The 19,037-nt window shown below is 45.1% G+C and overlaps 1 protein-coding gene across 1 annotated transcript in view; it reads left to right on the top strand.

Moving 5' to 3' along the window:
- The window catches only part of EXOC6B (exocyst complex component 6B), a 325,017-nt gene that overhangs the window by 23,501 nt on the left and 282,479 nt on the right, over positions 1-19,037 (top strand).

The following is a 19,037-nucleotide window of genomic DNA, read 5'->3' as shown; positions in this document are numbered from 1 at the left end:
CCAACCAAGGGCTGCCCTGGCTTGCATCGGTTCGCGTAGTGCTCTTCAAGGCAGGCGTGGACCAATGTGTTGTGGCTGTGTTCAGCCTCCCATCCTAACTATCTGAGTAGCGTTGCTTTCATTGCCAGTGTTATAGTCTTTTTTTTTTTTTTTTAAAAAAGGGTGAATTAATTTATCTACTCTGACCTTTGCACAATACAGATCATAAATTCCTGAGTCAAGGCTGTGACCTTTGCTTGAGCCAAAATACAACTTTGAGTTGAGATTAGGCATCTTTGTAAAAGATGCTGTGGTGGAAAGTTTGTGTTTTTCGATTCTTTGTTACCAACGGATTACTCTTACTGCTTGCAAAACCCTGCCTTGTTCCTAATGGGAATTTCCCTGGCTTCGGTTCCTGGGTGGACCGAGTCCTGCTGCTGGAAGCACTCCCATTAAGTAATATTAGTGATTAAATAGTAAATAATCTTAACAGATCAAGTTACTCTATACATTGACTCCTTTATTTTTCTCTTTAAGCCAAACAGATGGCACTTCTTAGGTCACTTGGAGGGCAGTTTATCTGAGCCTTAAATCAGTATTTCTGAATCTGTTTCAACTTCTCCTTTCTCTTCCAGTTTTTCAAATAAATGTTGTATCAGTAGTGCCACCACACAAATGTTAAGCAGCAAAGACGTGCCATTACATTCATGGCACCAGCATTATTCTTGAATGACAATTCAAAGCGTTTCGTTACAAGCAAAGGCCATTACTCTCCGGTCTTTTGGGTGATTTTGCTGCAAGTGATGTGTTCCGCATGATTCCAGTTTCCTCTATCATGTGTCCACAAACAGCCATGCAAAGTATGGATCCTCCAAGTAGCATCCTGTCACAGCAGTGTTGAGAAGTTTAGACCCAGATGGACAAGTGCTGATAAAATAACAACAGGGTAGGTAACCTCATGAAGTTCAATAAGGCCAAGTGCAAGGTCCTGCACCTGGGTCATGGCAATCCCCAGTATCAGAACAGACTGGGGGATGAAGGATTGAGAGCAGCCCTGCGGAGAAGGACGTGGGGATACTGGTAGGTGAAAAATTGGACATGAGCCGGCAACGTGCGCTCGCAGCCCAGAAAGCCATATCGTATCCTGGACTGCATAAAAAGAAGCGTGACCAGCAGGTTGGGGAGGTGATTCTGCCCCTCTGCTCTGGTGAGACCTCCCCCCCCCGTGCAGTACTGCATCCAGCTCTGGGGTCCTCAGTACAGGGAAGACATGGACCTGTTGGAGCAAGTCCAGAGGAGGCCACAAAGATGGTCAGAGGGATGGAACACCTCTCCTGTGAGGAATGGCTGAGAGAGTTGGGGTTGTTCCCGGGAGCCTTCTCTTCTCCAGGCTGAGACCTTATTGCAGCCTTTGAATATATAAAAGGGGCTTATAAGAAAGGTGGAGAGATATTTTTTTTACCAGGGCCTGTAGTGACAAGAGAAGGGGCAACAGTTTTAAACTGAAAGAGGGTAGGTTTAGACTGGACATTTTTTATGATGAGGGTGGTAAGACACTGGACCAGGTTGCCCAGAGAAGTTGTGGATGCCCCATCCCTGGAAGTGTTCAAGGTCAGGCTGGATGGGGCTTTGAGCAACCTGATCTAGTGGAAGGTGTCCCTGAGGGGTTGGACTGGATGATCTTCGAAGGTCCCTTCCAACCCAAACCATTCTGTGATTCTATGAATTGGATCCAGTGTTTCATTAATGATTTCCTCAACGTTGTGTGCAGCGGGACGTAAGCACCTCGCTATTTAAACTCAGCATTCCCTGCCTGTACATACTGTGTAATGTTTTCTATCTATAAAATGTGTCAGTGCACTGAATTGTCTTAAGGTTATTTTTTGTAATTCTGTGTTCCTAAATTGTTCCTGAGCAGTAAAAGCAACCTGCATTCCCAATTCCTAGATGAGCACACACTGTTAAAGCAAAGCCTTAATACGCTTATTGTGCAATAGTCTACAAAGCAGTCGCCATTGCGGTAAAGCTAATTTGTCCGTATGGGTTTTTGTTTTTGCTTGCACAAGATAGTTTTATTTTTCTGGCTGACCCGGCTGATGTATGGCTCTGGAGATGAATGTCTGTGGCGGTCTCTGTCCGACATGGAGAACAAGCTCGCTTAGTATTTTTGGTTTTAACTTTCAGCATGGGCTTTTAATTAAGATTTCACGCAGCTATAATGTAGAAGGCTGTCTAGTCTAATAACAACAGAGATAAATTAGAGGTAAAATCTTCTTGCATGTTTTTGAGACTAGTGCTTCTTAGTAGGCCCTTCTAACCAACTAGGAAATACTTGTTTTCTGGGTACCTGGCCGAAGTAGAAACATATTCTAGATATTTTCTGAAACATGGTATGTTTTAAAAACATTCAAACCTACTTTTATTTTTAAAAAAAAAAAATTTTTTTCCCCCTTTTTGTAGCCAGTTCAGGCTAGTAATTCTTCAAAATTAAGAGGTGCTCTGGGGAGAGCAGTAATAAATGTTGATATGGCTCCCATGGGTTCTCATTACGGACATATTCTGCCGAGAGTTGGGGTTGAAATTTTTGTCCGCTAACAGGGATGCAAATGAAAAGCAATAATTCATTTAGTTCCCCGCAGCGCAGCAGGTAACGGGAGGATAATCCAGGCTGACTGTAGCAGGGGAGTTTTCTTAAATGTTTTGCAGCAGGTGAGGGCTCGGTTCTGGCTCCGGGCGAGGGGAGGACTGTCCTTCTCCAGCCGGATGGGTTGTGTCCCAGGAATGGACGTGGTCCTGGGTTTCCTGCACCAGTGTGGCATCCCAGGACTGCTTTTGTATGCTGAATGAAGAAGCTTTGGGTAATCCGGTACCTTGACATTGTGGTTGGCTCTTGATTAACTCTTAATTGGATTGTGGATTTACCTTGTCACCCCTTGGCTTGGTGGAGGCTCAGCTGGGACTGGCAGGGCTGGATGTGCTCGGGGTTGGCTTTGGCTTGCTTTTCCCAGGTGCTAAGTCTGTGGTGGTAACCCCAGTCCTGGAGCTGGTTCCTTGCTGCTCCGTCCTGCTCCCCCTGCCCTGCCCTTTGGCAGCGTGCAGCTAAAGTAGTGCTGGGGTACAAAACGCCCGTGGCGAGCACCAACTTTGTGCTTGCAACTGATGAGAAGGGTCTTCTGAGATAAGGGCTGAAGAGCAGTGGTCAGGTGATCTAATAGCATTGACGTGCAAATCAGCCTCCTTCAAGCTTTGCCATCGCTCTGGGCTCCCACGGTGAATAACTGGTGCTCCTCTTTTTTTGTTGGTGCTGATATCTTGTCACCAGCTGATGATGCTGGTGGATTTGTGTTGTGTTTCGTCATCGGAGTTGAGTTGTTGGTTTAGGTCACGTGAGACCTAACCTATAAAGACCATGAAAAAGGCTGTGCTTGTAGCCTGTAAATACAAGCGGTGTGATCTCTTTTGCTGCAGTTTGGTTGCAGGACTATTATGGTCTAGGAGACAGTTATTTTCTTGTGTTCTTATGCAAAGCCTTGGCCATAAGCTTTTTCCTAAAGGAAAAAGGGTTTAGACCTTATCTTCCCTGACTCTTGTAAATCTGGCCTGGTCGTATGAAAATTTAGGATTTTCTTTGGTGCCATCAAGTGGCAAAATACAGTATTGTTGCTTGGTTGAGATGATTCTCGGGACGAGCAGAGGCCGCAATTAGGAAACAAGTCACTTTGCTCAAGGGTGCCATGAGATTACTTAGGATGTGCCTTGTGTGGGAAGGGTAGAACATGGGGATGTCGGGAATGATTTTTACCTCGTCAAAGAGTGAGGTTATTGAGGATTTAATGGGTTGCCTTCTATTTCCCTCTCATTCCTGCCCTTCTGATTAATCTCATGCACTACCTTATTCGAGCATTGTACGTGGCTTACATTGTTTGCTCCTAAGCAGCCTCTGAACATTTAATTTAATTCTTACATTAAGCTTTGAAGATCCGGTTGGATGTGTTGGTGAGCAGTGAGTAAGAAGAGCGAGTAGAGGGTGCTCAGTAGCACAGACCGAACCCAGCATTTCTTTGACAGCAGTGCTGAGGATGAAGGACATGACCAAGTATACCATATTTTACCCTACAAAGGACATCCCGGATTCTGTACCTTTTGCTCTTTCCACTCCATGAGATTACCTTTATACATAAAAGCACTGCTGGAAGCAGCCCATTTATTGTGCTTTCTCTTCTGTTGCCAAAACCTGCATCATGTATTGTGCTGTGGGCAAGGGAGGGATGAAGACAGGATTTGCATGGTATACTTGCCACTAGGTAAATTTGCGTTTGCTGCTGCTAATAAAGAAAACCCATGATGTTTTGTAATCCCAGTTTTCTAATTTGAATCTGTGGGCTTGTTGCAAAGCGTAGTTTTTGGTTGTCGGGAGGGTTATTAGCCAAATACATGGTTTCAGTGAGGTTTTCTAGTTGATCCTTCCCCTATTTCTTATTGCTCTAATGAGCTGAAACGGATGCACAGATGTTCTGTTGCTGCAGGTTACAACTTAATAAGTGGAGGTGATGTTTCAGGCCTTGATGGTATTTTATTAATTGCTGGAGTGAAACCTGATAGCGTGAAAGGTGTGTTGCAAGTGCCTGACTTTCCCTTGGCAGTGTGACACTGATGTTCAGATCAGACGTGGGTTGGGGACAGTCCCCGTGCACCTGTACATCACCCTTTGCAGTGCAGACCTCCAGCCTGGCTGTTCGCTAAGCATTGCTGGAAAACAAGTAACTCCTAGATACAAACACCAGACTTTGTATGCCAGATCCTGAGGATGGTAGTCTTCCAGGAGAGGGTCAGCAAAAAGTTTAATACTCTGAAAAATCCTTTTTTCTTAAGCCTGAACTGTGGAAGTGGCTGAGCTGTTTTGATAGGTGTAAAGTGAGAAACTTCAAAAGGGGAAAGAGAACCACCTGGAAGCAGATACCTGATGTATAAGGCTTCAGCCCCCCAAGATACTATTTATATATAATGTGAAACCAGGTAAGAGTACAAAGTTGGTCCACAAGTCTCCCAGAGAACAGTAGCAGGTACTTCAAGAGAGTATAACTTTGTGTCCTGTTCCTTGTTATTCATATATATGCTCTCCTGCTTCAAATACTTAAGAGATTCGGGATCTGCCTGAGCCAGAGCTATTCCATTTGAGTCAGTGTTTACTATCCATGGATCGTAAGCAAAAGGCTGTTCAACACAGAGCCCTTACCGAAGGGATGCTCAGCAGCTGTAGGAAGAGCAGGGCCATTACTCTGTTTAGTTGTGCAATCCTTGTGATAATAAGGATTTACCATATGTGTGCAGTGAGTTTTTTGGCTGCCAAGTGGGACTCTGTGTGTAGGTTACTTGGAAGCCATAGTCCCCGAAATGGTGGTGGAAAAGCCAAGTAATTACTCCTTGGCGCTTCAGTCCCACCTGGCAGTCTGGGCTCCCTTCCTCCCACGCAGAGAGAGAGATTTAAAGGTATGAATGTCAGTGCTTGACCTCATCCGGTGGTTTCAAAATAACCTAATTAGCCTTAATCCGCTCACTGCTTGAACTGCACACTAGTGTTGTGATCCTGTGATGGATCAGGTTTGATGTTCACCTTGCCTACAAGTTTCCCTCTGCTAAACCTGTGTCCTTGTGCCCCCATCCGCGACAGCAGTTGTGGGCGTGCTGGCTTGGGCAGGTTGGCAGGTTTGGAGCAGTATGGTCCTGTCTGGGCCAGGATGGGAAGGCGCAGAGTATGTATTAAGAGGCATGGTCCTTTGACTGTTAGGCTTATCACACTGGCTGAGGAGGATTAGTTAAGACTCTGTCAATTGCTAAATAGGATTTTTGGACAAGTGACTTTTTCCCTGATGCAGAAATGCCTTCTTTCTGCCAAAGCTGCTCTTGTTTTTTGAGTACAGAAAGCATTTGAAAGACAGCACGCCTTAGATGTCTTCAGTTTCCAGGAAAAACCCATTACTGCTTTGCCTTACATCCCTTGAGGCTGGGCTTGTGTGCTGGGCTGCGCTCCGTGCTAGCTTCTCCCCCCAGCACGGATGCTGTGATACAGCCCAAGAGCGTTTGACCTCTCGAGGAGTCTGTGATAATGAAGTGCTGTGTGTCCTTCAGCCATGCTGAGATTGGGGTTTGCTGCTTATTTGCAAGGAACATGTTTTAGAGGCAGTGATTCAGCCAGCTGAAGACATGCTGACTTTTTTCTTCCTGCTAGACTTTGCATGTGTTGCAAACGTCGAGGTAAAGGGGTAGGCTGGATGGGCAGGGACCTGTAAACTCTTAAACCACCACAGTTTGAAAATTCAAACGCATAATCTGGCCGTCTGCTTTATATAGCCCTGAATCGAATGGGATTAGTTTATACAGCAGCTGAAATAAAAGAATGTTTTGCCTCTGAGTGGAAAGGCTGAAGAGCGATGCAGAGTGTGGGCGTCCGCTTCGCCGCCGAAGTCGGTCGGGTCCTTTGCCTGGGAGCTGCGGCGTGCAGCGTGTTCCTGTGCTGCCATCTGGAGTGTGCAGAGCGTGCGTCCGGCCTCGCTCGCAGCCTGGACGCTGCGCGCTTGCACACCCGCCTGCTGCTACCCATGGCCCCCAACTCTGCACACCCTTCTCCAGGCTGATGCCTTCTGGTGGTAAACTTTCCTGAGCTGGAGCAAAGGGTTTGTGATCTCAAGTACCCTTCTTGGGAAGAAGAGTTACTTCCTGGTGATTGGAAGTGTAGTTAGAAAGTGCAAAATAGATTGCATCTTAATACTGTTGTGAAAAATACTACTTTATTTCTTTTAAAAATTTCTACAATACTTGCAATCGTGTATCTCAAACTGCTCCTTAGCTTTAGGGAGCGGGTCTGATCCAACAGTGTGTGCTCTGGATCCTTCAGTAAGTGCTCTTGCTGAGGCTTTGGGGATTACGGCACTGCAGATATGTTTGTTTTTCTCTCATAGAATAGAGGAAACTCCCAGGTACCAGATCCCAGGTCTCAGTGCAGAGATGAGTACAGGATTTGGGTTGTTTGTATCTGTTGGTATTATGCTCGGCCAGCTTGTTTTCCCTTGTCTTCCAGCCTTTTTGCAGGTAGAAATAAATTTCCAGTGATATTGATATGTTTTAACTGCTAAATCTACCATTTAAACTGTTTGGATGTCAAAACCCTTACTGTGCCAGCCGTGTCCCTTGCCTCCCCTTGAAGCTGGTGGAGTGCTATGCTGGGAGTAAGCTCAGCCTGCGCCTTCAGCCAGCCAGCCTTCAATATAAATGGTCAGTGTTATCAACTGTAGACAGATTAATCACTTTCTTGGCTCAAAAAGTAGTTGCTTGGGTTTAACTGCAATACACAGCCTTTAAATGAGAAATGTTACATCTCAAAGCTTAGGTTTGGCTTCCTTCAGCGGCATGTTCTGGATGGCTTTACCTGCAAATGGACAAGAAGGGAAAGGAGACTTTCTCGATAGTTCAAGAAATGGCTATTAGCGTGCTCCCTTCATCACATCAACCATGCTTTTAGATGGGGATCTGTAATATTTGGCTTGGGTACTGCTCCATTTTGCTTGGCTACTGCTTTGGTTATCTGTTACTTTTGGATATCTGTGAGGAGTTCAGAAAGACCTGAAATCGCAGCTCTTTCAGCTTTGCCCACAGAAGTGAGATCAGATAGGTCTTTTTTTTCCCCTCCTGTAGTTTTCCTGCTGCTGTTTTGGGACTGTCGATGGGTTTTTCCTCCCTGGTGGGATTGCTTTCTTTCTGTACTGTATTTGCTTCCCATTTTCCCTAGCTCAACGTTGCCAAGCTCACTGCTTTGGTTGCCTGTCAGGTTCTTGCAGGACCACCAAGAAGGCTCTGGTGCCATGGAAAAGCCTTGTCATCATCCAGATACTGATGTTTCGTATTTATTTATAAAATCTTTCTTTCTTTCTTTCTTTCTTTCTTTCTTTCTTTCTTTCTTTCTTTCTTTCTTTCTTTCTTTGTTTCAGCTCTTTACTCTGGAGTGTGTAAAAGCTCAAAGTGTAATAAGAACTGGAGGCTTGCTTTCAGCATAAAACCCCCAATGCCATGAAGTAGTCAAGTATATCTTTCAAAAGACCTCACAGTTTATTTTGTGGGTACTTAGTGCTTATGAGTTGTGTGCCACATCCCAAGATGATTCATCTGGCCTCAGATCTGCTTATGCCCGTCATCTTCTATTCCCTTCCCTCCCTTGCTTAGGGGGTGGCCTTGCCATGTAATGCAGCGTACTGTGAGTGGCCCTTGGTTTAGCAGAGCTACCTAGATCTGCCCAGATCCTCTAATAGTAACCTCCCAAAGAAAATGATAAGGCTTTCAAATGACAAAAAAAAGGAGAGGGGGGAAGAGCCAATTTAATTAGAGTAAAAACTGGGATAATTAACTTCTTTAAATAGATTAAGGCAACTAAGAAAGAAATCAGTCAAGCTGGATGAAGTAAAGTCCACAAGTCTACTGACTTGTAGGATATAGAAGGCAGCAGTAAAGCCGGGTCAAGACCTTTTTACTTCTATTTAGTGTGGCAGCAAAGGCTGCCCCGTCCCCTGGTCCCCAGGGTCCCTGGGAGGCCCTTTCCATCCCCCTGGTGTCTGGCTGCTCCTTGCTGCAGGTATCCAGCCCTCTTCTGCCTTGCCAAGCTGCTAAACCAGGTATCTTAATAAAGCAATGCGAAGGTCTACTATATTAAAGGTGGTAAATATGATGAATAGTGATTGCATTCTTCCTTAAAAATTTGCCATGCTTGGGACCCGGGAACCCTGTCTGGGTATTGGCAAGTGTCTTGCGTCCTGGTTCTTAGCTTGTGCGTGCGGAGCTGTGACAGCCGGAGCAATCCAGCCTGTACAAACAAGTGTCATCTTCCCTTTGCTCATCTCTGAGTGAACAACATCCTGGTGGTAACAACCCCTTTTGGCCCTTATTTCCATTTAAAGGCTAAAAAAAATTTTGCCCAACGTGTGGCTTAGTATTTGAGAGGTTCCTATCAGCACAGTCATTATCTGATGTGCTAAAACTGTACTTTTAAAGCTTCTCCTAAGGAGAAGCTTGAAAATTCTTCTTAAAAAAAAAAATTAATAAATTTAATAAGTATGGAGTGAAATCTTTCTGGTGGGAGCCTTTGTGTTTGGGTGCTCTCTGCAGCATCTGCCTCTTGGACACTGAGCATCCACTGCCTGGCCCTTGGTCAGATCCTCTTACCTTATCCAGAAGTAGTGAACACAGGAGGGGAAAAATAGTCTTACGGCCTCTTTCTACGTGGGTCAAGTGGCACTTAAGGCTTGCTGTGCTTAGAAACGACTTCATTCTTTGTGAATGAAAGTATATTTAAGCTGAAATCTGTGCTTAGCTCAATTTGAAGCCTAAACAAGCACATACTTCACTTCTCGCTGTGATTTTGTAAAACAAATTCAGAACAAATGTTATTTCTCTCCAAGCCAACGGAGACAGCTCATTTTTGTGCGTGACTGAGAGCTCCCTTCTCTGGTAGCTATGCAGGATTGCTGCTGCTGTAGCTTTTCTAGCTCCTCACTGCTCACTTGCTAATAAAATAATTTTTCATTTATTTGCAATGATCGAACAAGTTTGATACATGCTGTCAGGTCATCAGCACCTTTAAAAACCACAGGATGAACAGATAGCTTGCTACAAGACCGACCGTGCTGTCTTGCTGAGATGTTTGCATGTAAATATTAAGTCATTTTCCTAATTTTTCCTGTGCTATCATGCTGTCATTGTAGTAATTAAAGTAATGAAGAATTGCATCCTGAAACAACATGCTGTAAAGCAGCAGTGCTGGTTGATTTTTCTCCCCAAAACTCTTGGTTAAAGTTATAAATTGTCTTCGTACATAATGGACCGGTTCTTTGCCAGTTAAGAAAAAGCCCAACCTTAGGTTCACTGAAATGAATTGTAATGAGTGAGGTTATTTGAAATGGGGAAATGTCAGCTTGACATGAGCGGAGGAGGGCGTGAATGTGACTCAGCTCTGCAGTGACAATTGCCATCAGATGGTGACGGGTGGTGGGGGATGAATGCATTCAGCTCCTGAGCAACAATTGCAGTTGGGAGCACACAAGGGAATTTCCCCGCTGCTGAAAACAATTGTTGGCAACTGGCTCTTGCAAATGGGGGAAGAAGAAAGGATGAAATGCTTTGAACAACTTGGGCATAGTTTTTTTTGGTGCTGTTGCAGGGGTGTGTGTGGCCTGGGATGTCTCTAGGGTCACACCAAACCCCCCCTCCACTCCCCCCATATCACTTTTCTGGTGCAGTTCAGCCTTGCACAAGGGCACTTGCACCTTTACCTGCACAGATGGCAGCTGAAAATGGTCGTCTTTTAATTAGTGAATCTGCATGGACAGCTTGTGCTCATTGTAAAAGCACCATTTCTAGGAAATAAGTACTAGGACAACTTGTCTGTGTGTTGTGGTGGGCTTTCCCCTATTCCGAAGCTGCTTTCATTGTTGCTTGGAGGCTGTTTAATTTAGGAGGTGGAAGTGGAACGAGGGATAATGGAGATGAAGAGATTACAGGGGAGAAGGAACTTTTTATGGGAGGTGTTGGAGACTGAATGGCAGAAGCAGTCAGGGGTAAACTACGTGTGTTTGCTATCCTCTCCAACTGAGGGGCTTGCACAGCTCAAGTGTGCAATACTTGCTGCGGCCGATGGCTGCAGCAGCTTGTGCTGCTCCAACATCATGCTCCAATTCTTCATGCTCAATGCTGGCATGTTTTCTGTCTTGCTTTGGAGGCTGGAGTAACTGACCGCTGAATATCTGTGCTTCTGAGGTGGATCAGAGGAGAACTGGCTTGGTTCATGGTCTGACATTTTTGGTGCCTTACTGTGGTAAAGTTAAAGCTTCCTTGGCTTCACCTTGCTCCTGGGGAAAGGCCTGGTGGCTGGAAGCACTCTGATTTCTGGCACAGCCAAGGCTTGTTGTGTGGCCATAGGCATTTCACTTAATTCTTCTGTGCCTGTGTTTGCCAGGGTGTAAAATATGCATGATGCTTCCCTTCAAAGGGAAATTGAGATGGATTGGTGTTTGTAAGGTATTCTGGTAGCTTCTGATAAGAGATAGCGTTTAAGGGTATGCAGTTGGTTTAAGTTCTTGTTTTAACGTATGCATGATTCAAGAAGTATTCTGCTGATCCCAAAATAAACACAAATGTTTTGAGAGATCCTTTGTAACGTTATTCTTCCAGGTATACTACAAAACACATGCTTTGGATGCACCTTTACAAGTGGGAACCAAAGCTTACAGGCTGCCATCCTAATTTTCAGTGCAGCGAGGTCTTGTGAAATGGTGAGCTGAGCTTATTCAACCAGGAGGCGATACACTATTTCCAAATTGCTTTTGGTAACTCTGCTGTTCAGGTTTCAGCTGTCTGAGCAAACTTTCCTCTTGCTGATTCTGTGTCTGGCTTCAACTCTTACGAAACCCGCTGCAGTTGGAGTCTGGATCGCGCATCAGCGTGAAATACTTGGCTTCAGCCTCTCTGCACGCAGAGTTCAACTCGAGGCCTTCCAGATAATGAAGCTGGCCTTGCTTTAGCTGCCTTCATGCTGAAAAGCATATTACGCATTGTTTGACAGTTGCTGTGCTTTGGGGGAAACTGAACCTCAATGCAGTTCAGCCATCGCAACACAGGGTGGCGGTGCCACTTAAAGGTCTGGTGACCCAAAGGCTGGGATAATCTTGGTTTTTAGTTTGCTGTCGTCAGGGCTGTGTCCCTTTGGTGGCTCTGAATTATTTTACTGCGTACCTTCTTCCAAAGCCCCCTCCTCTATAAGCCACAAGCCACTGAGCTGGCATTTGTGGAAGCGCTGGTGAGAAAGCTTGAACATTAGCAGTCATGTTGGGGGCTAAGGAGCCCCCAGCATTTCTGGCAATGGTTAAATCACCCCCATACCTGGCACATGCAACTTCCCCTTCTCAGTCTTTTAATCCCTATTTTTGATCTTCCTCTTGACTTAAATCTGCTTTCTAGATCCTGCTGGCTGAACATTGGCTTGGTGAGGACTTTAGCTGACTACATATTGGTATGGCCATAATGTTGCACAGTGCTGCCTCTGAGGAGTGTGTGGTTGTGTGTGTGGGGGGCTTGTTTTAGCCAAGCTCTGCCCCAAGAGCAATCTTATTTCACTAATTTCGCTGAGTGTCCCAGTCTCCCTCTGGTTTTCCCATTGTCTTGAGTTTGTCTCTGTAACCCCGAGCTGTCGTGACATCTAAAACACATTGCCCTAAAGCCCTTTTAGGGATGACACGCGTTCAGGAGCAAAATGTTTCGTGGTGTCTCCTCTTAGTAGCCGACATCTTTGTCTGCGATATGGACAGTGGGGTCGAGTGCACCCTCAGCAAGTTTGCCAACGACACCAAGCTGTGCGGTGCGGTCAACACACTGGAGGGAAGGGATGACATCCAGAGGGACCTGGACAGGTTTGAGAGGTGGGCCCGTGCGAACCTCATGAAGTTCAACAAGGCCAAGTGCAAGGACCTGCACACGGGTCAGGGCAATCCCAAGCACAAATACAGGCTGGGTGATGAGTGGATTGAGAGCAGCCCTGAGGAGAAGGACTTGGGGGATGTTGGTTGACGAGAAGCTCAACATGACCTGGCAATGTGCATTTGCAGCCCAGAAAGCCAACTGTATCCTGGGCTGCATCAAAAGAAGCATGGCCAGCAGGTTGAGGGAGGTGATTCTCCCCCTCTACTCCACTCTCGTGAGACCCCACCTGCAGTACTGTGTTCAGCTCTGGGGCCTCCAACATAAGAAGGACAGGAACCTGTTGGAGCGAGTCCAGAGGAGGCCACGAAGATAATCAGAGGGCTGGAGCACCTCTCCTATGAAGACAGGCTGAGAGAGTTGGGGTTGTTCAGCCTGGAGAAGAGAAGGCTCCGGGGACACCTTCTAGCAGCCTTCCAGTACCTAAAGGGGGCCTACAGGAAAGCTGGAGAGGGACTTCTTACAAGGGCATGTAGTGATAGGACAAGGGGTAATGGCTTTAAACTGAAAGAGGGGAGATTTAGATTAGATGTAAGGAAGAAGTTCTTCACTGTGAGGGTGGTGAGGCACTGGCACAGGTTGCCCAGAGAGGCTGTGGATGCCCCCTCCCTGGAAGTGTTCAAGGCCAGGTTGGATGGGGCTTTGAGCAACCTGGTCTAGTGAAAGATGTCCTTGCCCATTGCAGCGGGGTTGGAACTAGATGATCTTTAAGGTCCCTTCCAACCCAAACCATGCTATGATTCTATGATATTCCCCTGTAATTGGGGAGAGCCTTTGGGCACTGATGGGCCATCTTTGTTGCTTGCCTGGCTTTGGTAAGGTCAGTTTTGGTGTTGGCAGAGCTCTCTTCCTTCCAGTTCTTGGCCCGGTGCTGCTCTTCTGTTTAGTGTCTGGTGCATTAAGCTCTTGTCAGCACATCCTGCATGGGATTTGTTTTCTTTGTGCTGTTTTTTGATAAATAGTAGCCTGAAAGAGATCTTAGAGCATGCCGCTGCATTACTATTTCACCCCTTCCTACACTGCTGACCATGTGGCCTTTTCAGAGGGTGTCCTCTGCAGCTTGGGTGCCAGTTGACTTGCAGGTCTCTGGTTGGGACTAAGCAGTCTCCTCTGCAATAAAAACATCCCATATCATGCAGTGCTCTCCTGAAGGAAAGCGTGGCAAGAGAACAGCTCTCCTAGCCCAGCTCTTCCAGGCTCAGAGGACTGGCCTGACTCGGCTGAGTCTGTTCGAGTCATTTTTCAGTCTGTGAGCAGACAAGCAGGAGGAGCTGGAGAAGTGCCTACATGATCTCTCTCAGGCAAGGTTGAATCTATCTCATTTTAAAAGGCAAGCCAGCCTGTGAAAATCAACACTGCAGAAGAATTGCCGACAAAACTGCCTCCCACTGCTTTTTTTTGTCTGCTTGTGGTGGTCACTTGAAGTAATCCTTCTGGAAGTCTTTATGTAGAGTAGGTGGGGAGTCGGGATAACTGACCTCCCTCTATAAAGCTGTATACCAAATCAACAGGATGTCTGGTTCCAAGAAAAAATATGTTATAGGATGGTGTCTGTGCAGCATTTAGGAAGCTGGGGTTTTTTATTTTTATTTTTTCTGTTCTTTAACTGAATTATAACATGCTTGTAGGCAAGTTACTTGTGATTGTTACCCAGCCCCTTGTAGCACTTCCTTGCGTTGGAATTGCAAAGCCTTTGTGTAATTAATGTCAAATTAAGTGTATGAAATACTGAAGGTGAAGACATGCTTTCAATCTTAAGCTTTCTGTTAGTGAAATGCTTATCAGTGGCATGATGGAAAATCACTTCCCAGTGTCTGAATGTCTTCTGATGTTTTGTTGTACTAATCTGTTATAGCTGAGGCATGAATATGTGAACTATATGCCAGAATAAGCAAAACCACATCTCATCATTCCTTGTTGCTGTTCCTTCCAAGTGTTTAAAGGCAATAATATTAGCTCCTTCCTCCCGAACTGGAGGAGGGATGACCTGCCTAGACCCAGGGACTATAGTTGCATGTGTGAAGAAACTGCAGGAAACCTGAAGTTCGTGACAGTCCCAAATGTGTGACAGGTTTTGTGATTATCTCCCTACCATCACAGGAGGTGGGCCAAGAGAGGTGAGAGATGCTAGCACCAGTTCTGTTGCCATCCCATTACCCCCACTTATGTGGTGCCTCTTTTATTGTCCTTGTTGCAAGATATTGTAGTAGTAGAGATAATGTCCTTTAGCCTGTGTTCCCACAGTGGTCCCTAAGCTAAAACCGGTCGCGATGCCTCTGGGTTCCCTCTCTAAGGGTGCTTGGATTTGGCTGCCTTTGTAATGTATTGGACAGAGACGTGGGAGTCTGAAAGGTGTTGACATCCTACAGCTTTCACGAAGGCAGATGGCCTGGTAGATCAGAAGAGACTGTAGATGAACAAAAAGATGGAGTTTGTGCCTCACTTGACACTGGAGAATCCACATGGACGGTATAAATGTCCCATTCATAGAGTGAGGTTGTTGATGCCTGCACCTTCTGAGACACTGAAATCCATCAAGCACGGGAGAGGAGCATGTGAGAAACAAGACTTGGTTGGCTCAAGTGTGAGTGTAATTACTTGTGTTTTGCTTTAAGCAAAGATGAAAGCAGTGTGTTCATCTGCTGAAGTCTTGGAACCTTCTGAAGTTTGCCATGTTTGGGAAGAAGAGGAAGATGAGGCTTAAGAGCAGGACCCCATTGTGGGAGGTGCTACAGGGTGAAGGTGTCTAGATACTGCTGGATTCTGATAGTATCCTGTCCCTAGAAGATGATTAGCTAACAGTCTAAAAACTAATCAGTCTTAAATGGCAAAATGGGGGAGTATGTTTGACTTACAAAAACAAACCCAGAAGCAAAGCAGGTTTTGTCCATCAGTGCTCTCACGCAGGTATTGCAGGTTGTAGGGTTGCTGTTGTTATTAGAGAGGCATTAGCGGGGGTAACTGTACTCTGAAAACAGAGGAATTACCTGAACTGGTTCGTCTTCATTTCTGGTGGCTGCAATTATTAATAGTGGTATCCTCTGTCGGGCACAAATAACGTGACTCCTGTTAACTCGGGGTATTGCTGCCTGGGAGGCTTTCCTGGCATTTATGGAATAAAGGAATAAAACATTCAATTTGGTTCACCCGATTCTTCTTCCTTTCCCTGGGAACAGTACTAGCTAGACCTTTAGAGATGGCTTTCTCTTCATGTCACATTAAACTATTTTATATAATTTATAAAGATATAGCCAGTGAAATGCCAGACTGATAAGAAACACTTTCTACTTCAATGTAACTCAGAAGTAATATTTTACTCTAACAACTTTTATTTCTCTTTTGGCAATATTTCTGCTTGGATAAGAACATCTGAAAGAATCTCTATTAAATTGTGATCTGTTTCATCATCAGCATAACAATTTGCTTGGCCCCTTTGAACGCTGAAATGTTTTTCTTTGGGGCTTTTTTTGGCGGTGGAGAAGGAAAGAAAAGCCTGGTGACTGATCTCTGGTGAAAATATTCACAGAATACCTGAGGCTGAGCAGGACCTCTGGAGATCATCTAGTCCTGCCTCTCAAGTAGGATTGTCTACAGCAGGTCACCCCGTTACATGGCAAGATGTATTTAAGGATGTACTGCACAGCATATCTGTATGCTACAGACTGTAAATTTTCACTCTTATGCCTATATTGAGCAAGACAACATGTCTAGCTAGTGTGTGTTGCACTGAGCAGTGGCCAGCTTGGAAGATACTAGATGGAGAGGTTGACTCTTCCACTTCTTTTGTTGGTTTCTAGCAATGGCTCTGGAAGCACTCAAACACAAATATTATGCCTCCCTTCTGCTTTGAATTTATCTGGCTTAAGATTGCAGTGATTTTATGCTATTAAGATTTTCCTCCCTGAATTAAACAGCTCCTTGGGACTTCTTTTAACACAGGAATATACTCGCATCTAGTAATTAAATTGCCTCTCAGTCTCCCTCTGAATAAGCTAAGTGGGAAGATCTTTCAGTGTCCTGACACATCCAAGGCACTTTGTCCAGCCCGGCATCTTTTGTAGTCATTTTTTTGACTGGGACTTGCATGTTCAGTGCTCTGGTGTTGGTATTTCCCTCACACCTGAGTTACCAAAGAAAGGTAACCCATGTTGTCGTGGTTTCAGATACTTTGGTTTCCCCCTTTAAAAATCAGTGCTTCGCTAAAGGTCAGAGTGAGAATCAACCAGAGACAGAGAGCAGATGACTCCTCGTTGTAAATAGCACATCTGATGTACATCTACTCCATTACTCTGAGTGTGTCCTCTCCCCCTAGCCTCTGCCTGTCGTAAAGGATTAGACGTGCTGGAACACCATTGCAGGCGCAGCAGAAGGGAGATTAGAACATTTATGGTGGCTTTACGTCCACATCCTCCAATTCTTGTGGGTTTGTGTCTGCCCCCTGATTTCGACACTTTTCCTAACAATAGTACATATGGTATAAATGTTCAGAAGCTTCCTGCGAAGTAAGTGCGACTAGGGTGTATCATTAGATTTCTTCCTTTTTTTAAACAGTGTTGTTTACAGGCATTGTAAAGATGATTCATCTCTGTCTTAATGTTAACCAGCTTGGATGGGATGAAATTTATCTCGCTTGGTTCTAGCGAGCATTCCTATCCTACACATGGTGCAAATCAACTGTCCTTCCAACTTGAAAGAGCTTGAGAGAGCAGGGCCTGCTGACGCATCGCTTTTGTTCTTGGGGGAATTGTTTCCATTGTGCTCGCAAAAAGAGGAGGGAAGTTGAAAGCTCTGCTCATGGCCAGTTCTCTCCATACTTGCCTCGGTTGGGGGCATTCGTGTTTGTTGTAGCTGTTCTGGCTTGCCTGGCTTTGGGTTGCGCCTTACGTTTCCTGGCTCTTCTGGAGGCTGAACGCTAATTTGTTCAAGCTCTCCCTCTTAACGCCTTTTATTGTCTGAAATGCGTTCTTTAATAGGGACATGATAACCAAGTTGTTCCATTATATTTTCAATTAGGGTAATTATTCTTCGTTTCCTTCAGAATCTTGTCTGGCATAGAATAGCTATATTCCACCCTGGAGCTGGCTGTGGCTTTATGGTGGCTCTGTTTTCCAGTAACGTATAGTGTGAAAGTGCTTTGTTGTCGTAAGTGCACGCTTAAGAAGGCTTTAGAGTATTTTATACCTAAAGACCTGTTCTTGTACAAATGAAGGAAACGGGAATTTGTCTGTTGCTGTCAGTGAAAGTTGAGTTGGGTTCTTTGAAATTCTTGTAAAAACCTGGAAGGGTTTAGTACCCGGGGCCAGAGACACCATTTCTTTCGGCTTCGGGGCTTAGTACAGCATTGGTTAAGATTGGGTGGTTTCCAAAGAGCTTCAGCCATTTTATAGGTTGGACCTATAGAAAACAGGGCTTCAGGGGATCTCAAGAAGCCACCTACTCAGTCCTCTCCCTATCTGAGGAGGTATTTGGTGTCTCCAGCAGCAAATGCATCTAAGCTGCTCCTGCTTGATGTTCTTCTAACTTATTCTTGGAAATAATCAATTTAAAGAGATTCTGTAACATGCCTTGATAATCTCTTTTGGATTTTTGCCACTCTTACAGTTAGAAGACTTTGTCTAATGTTTAATCTAGTTCTCCTGGGCAATTTAAGCCCATTACTATTTTTCCCTCTCTTCAGTAGACACAAATATTTGCATGGGAATGAGCGTCTGGGCCTCCTCTGGTAGTCATACATCCCAAACACTGTTGCCTTTTAATCCAGCTTTCCTCCCTGAGGATGTTGCTGTTGCTGTGTCTCATGTCCCCCAGATGAGTTTGCCAGAGTAGGCATCTATAGTTAGAAAGAGGATAGGCTTTCAGTTACGGCACTGCAGCTCAGAAGTGAGCAGCAGTTTGGGGATGAGGTTGAGATTTGTTGGCAAGGAGGGGTTTACTCATCCGAAACTCGGCATTGGAGTCCCAAACCTCAACATTAAATCAGCTGGGACAACAGAGGCTTAAGGGAGGGTTAGTGACTCTTTTTACGGAGTTCTGTTGGTTGGTTTTGTTGGAGTTCAGCATGCTGCTCCTGTTGAGTGGCTCCAGCTCAGCGGGGCTAGCTCAGCTATTTCTGGTTTTTATAACAAATGCATGCCATATATTGAGCTCCCAAGCCCTAACAGATATGCTCAGAGCTTCTGCATCTTGGCTCTGTTCTTAGAGCTGGTCCTGACCTGTTGTTTTGCCTTAAAGTCACTTCACTTCCCTCCTCAACTGAAACACAATCTGTAAAATACCTTCCTGATGAAGCTTTTGTGAAGCTTAATTGAAAATTCATTGTCACTTTGAGACTCCTGTGCATCACTATTGTGTCTTATTTTGACTGCATGGGTCCTGGGGATGTGCTGGAGTATCTACCTGGAGAAATGAAATAATGGAGAAGTACAAGAGTAGACTAAAATGCAGTAAATGTGTTCTTCCATTCCCAGTCTTATCTTTTAGGGAAGCCCTTTCATATACATTCATCAAGTCAAATTGATTTCTGAGTGCGTCCCCTACAGAAC

This window comes from Gymnogyps californianus, chromosome 4 (genome assembly GCF_018139145.2).
Source record: "Gymnogyps californianus isolate 813 chromosome 4, ASM1813914v2, whole genome shotgun sequence".
Classification (NCBI taxonomy): Eukaryota; Metazoa; Chordata; class Aves; order Accipitriformes; family Cathartidae; genus Gymnogyps; species Gymnogyps californianus.
Note: the sequence above shows the minus strand (reverse complement) of the source record. Positions and strands in the feature narration are given on the sequence as shown.